The sequence below is a fragment of the Bos taurus genome, chromosome 10, assembly GCF_002263795.3.
Source record: "Bos taurus isolate L1 Dominette 01449 registration number 42190680 breed Hereford chromosome 10, ARS-UCD2.0, whole genome shotgun sequence".
NCBI lineage: Eukaryota > Metazoa > Chordata > Mammalia > Artiodactyla > Bovidae > Bos > Bos taurus.
The window spans coordinates 101,941,435-101,953,402 of record NC_037337.1 but is presented as its reverse complement, the minus strand read 5'-3'; positions in this window follow the sequence as shown (position 1 = coordinate 101,953,402).

The following is an 11,968-nucleotide window of genomic DNA, read 5'->3' as shown; positions in this document are numbered from 1 at the left end:
ACCCTGATGCTGGGAGGGATTGAGGGCGGGAGGAGAAGGGACGACGGAGGCTGAGACGGTTGGAGGGCATCACTGACTCGATGGACACGAGTTTGAGCAAGCTCTGGGAGTTGGTGATGGGCAGGGAGGCCTGGCGTGCTGCAGTCCATGGGGTCGCAAAGAATTGGACACAACTCAGCGACTGAACTGAATTGAACTGAATGTTTGGAGTGACGACTCTAAGATACATACCATCCCGCTTTACTGAGGACGGGATCAGGCAAGAAATCCACCAGGTCTTACAAACGTTATTTACAAGAGTTGATGTAGGGCTTCCCTGGTGGTCCAGTGAGTAAGAGTCTGCCTTGCAATGTATGGTACGCTGGTTCCGTCTCTCGGTCGGGAAGGTCCTGCACGTGGTGGGGCAACTAAGCCCGTGAGCCACGACACACGAGCCTGCGCTTTGGAGCCTGTGAGCCATGGCCGCTGACGGCTTCGTGCCCGAGAGCCTGTGCTCTGCGAAAAGAGAAGCTCCTGCCACGAGAAGTCCGGTAACCAGAGAGTCGCCCCTGTGGTCCCCAATGAGAGCACGCCCCTGTCAGCAACAAAGACCCAGAGCAGCCAAAAGACACATTTATAATAGATATATATTTTAAAAAGAATTGATATAAAATAAGATTTCCTTCTTGACTCTCAAAAGCAAAATTTCCTGAACTGCCTTGCTCTTCTCAGCTGAAGGAAGCAGGGCCCGCATGGTGCAGACCTGTCCCGGGTAAGGAACTCCAGGAGGGGCTGATACAGGCCTCATCAAATGGCTGGTTCAAATCAAGGAGGAGGTAGAAGACAGTGTGATGATCAGAGAGGCCACCCTGAGCGTCCGGTGTAAGGGTGCGTATTCTGCTCAGTCGCTCAGTTGTGTCTGACTCTCTGTGACCCCCTGGACTGTAGCCTGCCAGGCACCCCTGTCCATGGGATTCTCCGGGCAAGAACACTGGAGTAGGTTGCCCTGCCCACCTCCAGGGGATCTTCCCCACCCAGGGATCGAACCTGGGTCAGGAAAGGTTGTAAGCAGGGAACAGGACTGGGGAAAAGAAACGGGTCACGAGACTTCCCTGGCAGCCCAGTGGTTAAGACGTTACACTCCCAATGCAGGGGGCATGGGTTCAGTCCCTAGCTGGGAAACTGAGAGCCTGAATGTAGCAGAGCACAGCCTTAAGAAAAGCGGCGGACGGTGGGGCAGGAGGTGGCCAGGCCAGGTGGATGCTTGTATGCCAGACAGTGACTGGGGACCAGCCGGGTGCCCAAGGAGGCAATGGCTTCGCAGGGGCACCTGTTCTAATTGGAGGTGACCAAAGGACTGAGGGAAGATTCACCAGCTAAGAGATGCCAGAACAGAATGAGGAAAATTCTAGAAAACGGAGGTTATGTTTTTGAGACAGGAATAAAATTTTTAAAACTAGAGCTTGAAGTCTCTTGTGTGAGTTGGATCTTTGCATCAGGTAGCCAGAGTACTGAAGCTTGAGCTTCAGCATCAGTCCTTCCAATGAATATTCAGGACTGATTTCCTTTAGGATTGATTGGTTTGATCTCCTTGCAGTCCAAGAGACTCTCAAGAGTCTTCTCCAACACCACAGTTCAAAAGCATCAATTCTTCGATGCTCAGCTTTCTTTATAGTCCAACTCTCACATCTATACATGACCACTGGAAAAACCATAGCCTTGACTAGACGGACCTTTGTTGGCAAAGTAATGTCTCTGCTTTTGAATATGCTATCTAGGTTGGTCATAACTTTCCTTCCAAGGAGCAAGCGTCTTTTAATTTCATGGCTGCAATCACCATCTGCAGTGATTTTGGAGCCCAAAAAATAAAGTCTGACACTGTTTCCACTGTTTCCCCATCTAGCTGCCATGAAGTGATGGGACCAGATGGGACCAGATCTTCGTTTTCTGAACGTTGAGTTTTAAGCCAACTTTTTCACTCTCCTCTTTCACCTTCATCAAGAGGCTCTTTAGTTCCTCTTTGCTTTCTGTCATAAGGGTGGTATCATCTGCATATCTGAGGTTATTGATATTTCTGCCAGCAATCTTGATTCCAGCTTGTGCTTCATCCAGCCCAGCGTTTCTCATGATATACTCGGCATAAGTTAAATAAGTAGGGTGACAATATACAGCCTTGATGTACTCCTTTTCCTATTTGGAACCAGTCTGTTGTTCCATGTCTGGTTCTAACTTTGCTTCTTCACCTGCATACAGATTTCTCAGGAGGCCAGTAAGATTGTCCCATATTCCCATCTCTTGAAGAATTTTCCACAGTTTGTTGTGATCCACACAGTCAAAGGCTTTAGCACATAGTCAATGTGCTAAACTTGCTTTTTTGATGATCCAGTGGATGTTGTCAATTTAATCTCTGGTTCCTCTGCCTTTTCTAAATCCAGCTTGAACATCTGGACGTTCTCGGTTCATGTACTATTTAAGGCTGGCTTGGAGAATTTTGAACATTATTTTGCTAGCATGTGAGATGAGTGCAATTGTACAGTAGTTTGAGCATTATTTGGCGTTGCCTTTCTTTGGGATTGCCTTTCTTTGGGATTGGAATGAAAACTGACCTTTTCCAGTCCTCTGGCCACTGCTGAGTTTTCCAAATTTGCTGGAATATTGAGTGCAACACTTTCACAGCATCATCTTTTAGGATTTGAAATAGCTCAACTGGAATTCCATCACCTCCACTAGCTTTGTTTGTGGTGATGCTTCCTAAGGCCCACTTGACTTCGCATTCCAGGATGTCTGGCTCTAGGTGAGTGATCACACCATCGTGATTATCTGGGTTGTGAAGATCTTTTTTGTACAGTTCTTCTGTGTATTCTTGCCGCCTCTTCTTAATATCTTCTGCTTCTGTTAGGCCTACACCATTTCTGTCCTTTATCGAGCCCATCTTTGCATGAAATGTTCCCTTGGTATCTCTAGTTTTCTTGCAGAGATCTCTGTGTGCCGTGCTTAGTCGCTCAGTCCTGTCTGACTCTGTGACCCTATGGGCTGTAGCCCGCCAGGCTCCTCTGTCCATGGGGATTCTCCAGGCCAGAATGGAGTGGGTTCCCATGCCCTCCTCCAGGGGATCTTCCCAATCCAGGGATCGAACCCAGGTCTCCTGCGTTGCAGGCAGATTCTTCACTGTCTGAGACATCGGGGAAGCCCCGAAGACATCTCTAGTGAAGGTTTATTGGTGTGAGCTGACCCACAGCGGCCCCCTCGTCTCGTGCACAGGCTTCCTCCTGGTGTTTCCTGTGGTTTGGCCTCAGGTTGCCTGAGTAACCGAGGGCAGCCCGGCCTTGTGGGTACTCACGGTGCGTGCAGCGCCTTGTCGTCAGGCCCATTTTTTCTGAGGCATTAACAGGTCTGTCCTTCCTGCCTGTGTTCCTCCTTTTGAAGTGGACCTTCACCCCAGATGAAGAGCTTCCCTTCTATTGGCACATGCGAAGTTCCTGTGGGTTTGAGAAGCCTGTGTGAGTGGGTCAAGCTGGCTGAGGAGGCTGGGCCCTGTGGTTGTGGGTCCGTCGGGAGGTGGCTTGCTGGGGCTCCGTCTGGACTCCCACCCAGCCCGTCTGCTGCTTCTGTCACCTTGCCAACAGCTTCTCTGGGTTCCCCACTGGGCATCTCAGTCTTCTGTGATCACGGGAGCCTCTCCTCCCTGTGAGTTTCCTCGCTGGAGCCATGTTCTACACGGATGCTCCTCCTGGCAATGACACAGAACTTTCAAGAGACTAAAGAAAAAAAAAACAAGCGCAGCTCTGGGGGAGTGTCCTCTCTGTGTCCTGTCCCCTCAGCTGCTGGAGCCCCGGGCGGTGCTCACTGAAAGAAACACGGCGAGAAGTCAAATGCACGGTCACGGCCAGGTGTTGGTATAAATGGTATAGAGCGCAGCCATCGCTCCCGGCAGCTCCGAACACTGATAAGAAGATACGACATGTCGGGACTTTCAAAATCTCGGCTGCCACTTGCTCATACACTGGAGCCTAGAAATTCTTGCTTTTTAGTATTGTGGACAACAATGGTTTGTCATGAACGTTTGCAGTGACTCAAGGGTGGGAGATCAGGCTTTCCTGAACCTTCTGTTTCTCAAAGGCTCACTTTGGCAAGGTCATTCACAAGCCGACCAACACGGAGTTCAGTGTTCCTGGCTGGCATATTAAGGATGTTAATTTAGTCTTCTGTCTGTATTACATAATCCCATTTAAAAGGAAAACTCCCCTAGTACCTTTCATCTGATTGCTCAGGGTCTCATGCTGTGATGTATAAAGTTTTACAGTAATTGAAAAATCAGTGAACAACACCCCAGGCAGTAAATAAATCACAAACTTCATTAATTCAAAACACTAAATGTCAACTTGTAGAACACTATAGCGCAGTGTAAAATAACATTACCTAAAGTGTAAGAATGGGAAGGGAGGAATTAATTTTATTTTAATTTTTAATGCACTTTCGACTGCTCAAAAGATATTAAACATTAACATAATTCAGTATATATGCTGGCATTTATTAAACCACTGATTCATGAACAAATTAAGCAACATATATTTTTTTAAGTATTAAAGATTCAATAGTGATAATTAACTTGAATGTCAAAGTGGAAAACATTATCAGCACATTCTGCAGAACTCCCCAAAGACTATGCAACCCATATGCTGAAGGATTGTGAAAAGCTGCGATCAGCTACTTGATAATCGCAAGAGAGGCTGAAACACATGCTTTCGCTTGTTCCAGTACATCAGTTACTTACATATTTGAGGAGGGTAAAAATCAGGACATGAATTTCGATCCTTGATGCCACCTTTCAACCTAACAGAGAAAGAACTGCTTCTTCTGTTTCGGCAAAGCAAGCTGCATTGTGGAGGCTACAACATAACCATCAACCATGCGGGAGCCACACTGGAGCTCTGCTTAGTCTGCAGGGCCGTCCCACGAGCTGACATTTCCTGGCTGAGGTCTTTGAATTTGAGGGACCTTCCTTGAATTTTGGTTCTTTAAGTACAAAAACTACCTCAAAATTAGCAGCAAACTGGGTGATTTTTTCACTAAAAGGAAAGAATTGTCACTCTGGGGACTTAATTAGTGGATAAACCAAACAGGGATTAAACTAACATACACTGCTATGTTGGTTCTTTGTCCTGGTTGTGAGAGTGAATTTATTTGTGAAACTCCATTTAGTCGGTGTTGGAATTGTGCATGGGAATCCATGTTACTAAAAAAAGAATCTACTGTCTTTGAAGTTTGTCAGTATATTTGTCTATTCTAACAGGGCTTTTTGGTTTAAACTGTTTAGTTTGACAGGCTACAGTAATCAAATTAACCAAATGATTTCCACTGTCAACTAAACACACCTATAAGTTCCATTGGTTAACTAAGTTTTTAAAGATTAATTTATTTTTCGCTGCACTAGGTCTGCATTGCTGCACAAAGGCTTTCTCTAGTCACAGCCAGCGGGGCTACTCGCGAGTTTCGGTCCTTCTCGTGTTGCGGAGCAGACTCTAGGCTCGCAGGCTTCAGTGACTGCGGCCCGTGGGCCCGGTAGGTACAGCCCACGGGCGCAGCTGTTCCGAGGCGTATGGGGTCTGCCCGGATCAGGGATCAACCCTGAGTCCCCTGCATTGACAGGCAGACTCCCCACCACTGGACCACCAGGCAAGCCCTAATGAACTCTTTCTATGTTCATAATTTTTCTGCAAATGAATCACTTCCACTCAAGGTTGTAATCTGCCTCACATCAGTGACCTCCGTGTGCATGCACCCTGTAGAGTCACTTCGGCTCACAATTCGCAATTATTTATGCAAAACATTAGCAATCAGAATTTGCCATTTCCTTAAATAATCCTGGGAGAAATAAATTTAGGACTGATCTGTTCTTTCGAAAATAACTTTTTTTCTCCTTTATCATAAAGGTTAAGATATTCATTATATATTATTCATAAAAATATAAAATTGAATATGTATTTTTTCAGAACTCCACTCTCCAGATGTCACTTTATTTACCTTGGCGTGCATAAGCTTTATTTTTCAAATACACACAGATATTTTTGCACAAGTGTGATCATACTATGCCTATTGTTTTAAAACTTGTTAAGGAACAAGTTCTGGGGATTCCCTGGCGGCCCAGTGGTTAAGACTTCCAGGTTTCACTGCCGAGGGCTTTGCTTCAATCCCTCGTTGGGAACCTAAGATCCTACAAGCTGCAGGGTGTGGCCCCAAAAAAACACAAAAAACAACAACCATGTCATATATCATGGCAGCTTTCCATGTTAATAAATATAAACTGACTTCATGACTTCTGCAGCTGTGTAATATTTTACTTTCTGTACCATTAGGTTCTTTCCACTTTTTCACTCTTTGGCTCAGATGGTGAAGAATCCGCCTGCAATGCAGGAGACTTGAGTTCAATCTCTGGGTGAAGATCCCCTGGAGAAGAGCATGGCAACCCACTCCGGTATTCTTGCCTGGACAGACCATGGGGCACAAAGAGTCAGAGGCAACACTTTCACACTTTTCAAATCCATATGTTAAAATCTTAACCCTCAGTATGACTGTATTTGGAAACAGGGCTTTAAGAGTAATTCAGATTAAATAAGGGTGGAGCCTTAATCTAATGACTGGTGTCCTTGTAGGAAGAGGAGACAATGTCAGAGCAAAGCCACTTGAGGACAGGGAGAAGGTGGCTGTCTGCGGGCCCAGGAGGTCTCTAGAGAAAGCTGCCCTGCTGCAACCATGACCTGAAGCGTACATTAGATAAATTATGGTATATTTCTTGAAAGGGGCTAGTTCAGAAATACTCCCTTCAGCATCTCCTCTTCTCATCAACCTGCCTCTATTTTCTTTTCTCCTTTTATTCTTTTACACGTATTACCAAATTCCCATCTAGAAGATTTCTACCAAGGTATCTTACCACCATCAGCACATAATAATGTCTGCTTTCTGCACAGACTGATATTTTCAGGCTTAGTATCTTCACCATCATTTATTGAAATGTCATTTGCATTTCTTTGACTATTAATAAGAACACTCTCTTCCCACGATTATTCGCAAAGCTTCTTTTTGTGAATTGCATTTTCATTTTCCCATTTTATCAGGGAAGTCACATTTTTCTTATTCATTTATAAGAGCTCTTCATATGTCTTAAGGACATTAGTCCAGAGGACCTAGGCTTTGTTTTGTCTTGTTGGGTACACCACGAGGCTTGTGGGATGTTAGTTCCCCAAATAGGGATCAGATCCCAGCCCCTGCAGTAGAAGTGTGGAGTCCAAACCACTGGACTGCGAAAGAATTCCCTTAACGTCGGTTGCTTTCTGTTTTGTTGCTGTTTTAATTTTTACCTTTGTTTTTGACAGTTTTCTATAATTCAGAAGTTTAAAATTTTAACCTAACCGAAAATCTGTGAGCGTTTTCCTTTTAGAATTTCCAACTTCAGTGTCATGTTTGGAAAGATCTCATTTGACTCAAGATTCTTTAAGTACTGTTTTCTTATAGTTTTTCATGTGCTTTAAAAATACTTAATCTTTGATCCAACTAGAATTTGTCAATAAGAAAAACTATGGATACGATATAATTTTCCCTCCAAATTAAAATTTATTTCCGATCGTTTATTGAATAACCCATACTCTCTTCCCTGATTTGGAGTACCGTACTTAGACCAAATACTGTTTCTGTGCTCTACTCTACTCTGTCTACGTAGTTTTAAACCAGCGTTTACCATTTAATTTACAATGGATTATTGTAGACTTATGTGGACTTTTGTGATTATTGTGGATCATTTTAAATGGGCACGTTTACTTGGGTTCATTCAAATGGCATTCTCAGGTCCTATTACAAGGTTAAAAACAAGAGTCTGAATGGGATGAAGAAGGGTCTTTAATTTCATCTCTGCTGCAGTTATACTGAAGAAATCTCTTTCATTGTCCTACTGTGTCATCTTATGAGCATTATCTATCTGCTAAGTTTTGTGTTCCCCTTCTGAATTATGAGATCCTTGAAGGCATCTTGAATGATATTTCCCTCACTTGGAATGAAAGTTTATCATCAGCATAGAGCATAGTACTTAGCATGCAGTTAAAAGATATTCTTGCTTTTTATTTTTTTTTTTTTAAAGAAAAAACATGGAGTTATTTTTTGTTCTCCATTTTTTGGTAACTTTTTCATTTCTTTCAGTTGGGGTTTTTTTTTTTTGTATTGAAATATCATTTCAATATGAACTCCGAATTCTCATAAATTATTTGTAACACAAACATCTATTTGTAAATTTTTTGTAAAACTATGATGTGAATTACAGCATCTTTGCTTAATAAGCCTACTTTAAGTGACCCTATTCCAACAGATATTATTAAACTCATTACATTCTGTAATCAACCATGAATATTCATTGGAAGGACTGATGGTGAGGCTGAAGCTCCAATACTTTGGCCACCTGATGTGAAGAGCTGACTTAATGGAAAAGACCCTGGTGCTGGGAAAGATTGAAGGTGGGAGGAGAAGGGGATGACAGAGGATGAGATGGTTGGATGGCGTCACTGACTCTGTGGATGTGGGTTTGAGCAAACTCCGGGAGATAGTGAAGGACAGGAAAGTCAGGCACTACAGTCTATGAGGTCACAAAGAGTCAGACAGACTTAGCGACTAAGCAACAACAGGTGTGGCCGGGGCCACCGTGAGTAACAAGAATCACTCAGGAAATTCCAAGGGTTAGTGTTTACCACTGAGATAGGATCAGAAACAAGGATCGGGCAAATTCTTTACTGTACAACACACAGCATCAGGGCTCTTTAGAACCTGTCTCCAGCCTCACTTTACTGTAGCCGCACACCCTGGGTGACGGTCCTTGAACATACCTTTTTTTTTTTCCTTTCTCTAGTTGCAGCTCTCAGGCTTAGTTGCTCCGAGGTAATGGGATCTCAGTTGCCCAATCAGGGATCGCACCATGTCCCCTAGTTGGAAGGTGGATTCTTAACCACCAGACCACCAGGGAAGACCCACCCTGGTCCTAAGCCCAGGTTTTAGAACCTGGACGTCTGCACATGCTGTTTCCTCCGCCTACGTGTGCTTTCTCCTTTGTCTAGCCAGTGAGCTCCTTATTTGTCAAGACCTAGGTGAGCAGCCTTCCCAGGCAGAGTTAATCCCCGCCTCCCCAGAACGGCTAGCACTCCCTGTTTATTTATAGATTATCTCTGCCCTTTGCTCCTTGAGATGTCTGTAGATACTGTTGGCATGTCATGTAGTCACCGCTGAGGGAATGTTCCATGGAGTTTTGCCTACGTTATTTGAAGTTCTACTTGTCTTTTTAGAAAGTGTCCTTTCGTCCTCCTTGGCTTCCATCTTGGCCACCTCACTCCTCATGTTCCAGCACGTTACCCAGAGCTCAGCTTCTCTGTACACTGATGCTGAACTGAATCTTGGAGACAGTTTTGGGTGAGGGAGGAAAGGACAACTTGATTACTTAACCAAGCAAAGGGGGACATGGCGGGCTCCTGCCTCCAAAAACTATGCTTCCCTGGTGGTTCAGATGGTGAAGAATCCGCCTGTGATGCAGAAGACTCGGGTTTTATTTCTGGGTTGGGAAGGTCCCCTGAGAAGGAAATGGCAGCTCACTCCAGTATGCTCGCCTAGAGAATTCCATGGACAGACCATGGGGTCACAAAGAGTCCACAGGACTCAGTGACTCACACACACAGACCAACCCATGAGGATTTGATGAGAAGTTTTAGAACAATGGGTCCAGGGTTGGGTTGCTGACAAGATTAGGGGGTGAGCAGGTTTATAATCCCTTAATCTTGTCTCAGGGCTTCCCTGATGGCTCAGCCTGCAATAAAGAATCTGCCAGCAACGTGGGAGACCTCGGTTCGATCCCTTGGTTGGGAAGATCCCCTGGAGAAGCAAATGGCTACCCACTCCAGTATTCTGGCCTGGAGAATCCCATGGACTATACAGTCCATGGGGTCGCAAACAGTCAGACACAATGAATGAGTGACTTTCACTTTCTTTCTTCTCAGTCTCATCTCGAATGATTGGTCTCTTAATCTGCTGAGCTCCTCTGGTCCCTTTAATCTTGTTCAGGTGGTTTCTTGGCTGCTGCTGCTGCTGCTGAGTCGCTTCAGTCGTGTCCGACTCTGCGCGACCCCATAGACGGCAGCCCATCAGGCTCCCCCGTCCCTGGGATTCTCCAGGCAAGAACACTGGAGTGGGTTGCCATTTCCTTCTCCAGTGCATGAAAATGAAAAGTGAAAGTGAAGTTGCTCAGTCGTGTCCAACTCTTCTCAACCCCATGGACTGCAGCCTACCACGCTCCTCCGTCCATGGGATTTTCCAGGCAAGAGTCCTGGAGTGGGTCGCCATTGCCTTCTCCAGGGTTTCTTGGCTGCTCCTCCCTTTATTAGCAACTGTTTGAAAACCTTTGGAATTCAGGGAAGGTCAGGGAAGGCCAGGTTTCCAGCACTGTGGCAGTTCCTCATTACAAACATCCTTTTTGGCTACTGGTAGATGTTGCTCTTGTTCAGTTGCTAAGTCGTGTCTGACTTTTTTTGACCCCATGGATGCAGCATGCCAGGCTTCCATGTCCTTCACTGTCTCCCAGAGTTTGCTCAAACTCATGTCCACTGGGTCGGTGATGCCATACAACCATCTTATCCTCTGCTGCCCTCTTCTCCTTTTGTCTTCAATCTTCCCCAACATCAGGGTCTTTTCCAATGAGTTGGATCTTTGCATCAGGTGGCCAAAGTATTGGAGCTTGAGCTTCAGCATCAGTCCTTCCAATGAATATTCAGGGTTATTTCCTTCAGGATTGATTGATCTCCTTGCAGTCCAAGGGCCTCTCGAGAGTCTTTCACAGCACCACAGTTCAAAAGCACCAATTTTTCAGTGCTCAGCTTTGTTTCTAGTCCAAACCTCACATCTGTACACAACTATTGGCAAAACCACAGCTTTGACTCTGTGGACTCTTGTTGGCAAAGTGATGTCTCTGCTTTTTAATACACTGTCTAGATTTGTCATAGCTTTCCTTCCAAGGAGCGTGTCTTCTAATTTTATGCCTGCAGTCACCATCCACAGTGATATTGGAACCCAAGAAAATAAAATCTGTCACTACATCATGTGCAATGCCAGGCTGGATGAATCACAATCTGGAATCAAGATTGCCAGAAGAAATATCAACAACTTCAGATATGCAGATGAATGCCACTGTAATGGCAGAAAGTGAAGAGGAACTAAAAAGCCTCTTGATGAGGGTGAAAGAGGAGAGGGAAAAGGTTGGCTTGAAACTTAACATTCAAACAACTAAGATCATGGCATCCGGTTCCATCACTTCAAGGCAAATAGAAAGGGGAAAAGTGGAAACTGGTAGATGAGCGAACACTTAAGATCTTGTGGCTGACAGTCCTGCCTGTCCTGGAAAACCCATGGGTAACATTGATGAGAAGACACAAGAAGTGAAGTTTGCTAAACATCTGGAGTAGGAAGTGGCAAGTAGAATATTTCACTGGATGAAACATTATGCATGTAATGGATTTTTATGAGGTTTGTAGTAAACAGACATGCTTATGTAGAACACCAGGAGGAAAGGTAATCACAACTATGATGAAAAATATGCTCATAAACTCAGAGCCCAGAAACCAGAAAGGAAAAGGAAGAAAGGGCCTCTGCAGAAATGCTCCAAATAGTATTTGTCATTGGGTGGTGGAAACATGGGCAATTACCCCTATACTCATAAACTCAGACCCCAGAAAACAGAAAGGAAAAGGAAGAAAGGGCCTCTGCAGAAATGCTCCAAATAGTATTTGTCATTGGGTAGTGGAAACATGGGCAATTATCCCCTACATTCTTTGTAAATTCCTGTAAAACTTTTTTTTGGATCAAGCATAGATAGCGTGCTTCAAATGCTTGGCGGGGTAGTTCCTCTCTGCACTCCTAAAAAGGTGGATGCGATTTAATTTAGATACTTTCATTTGCAACTGGAAACCAC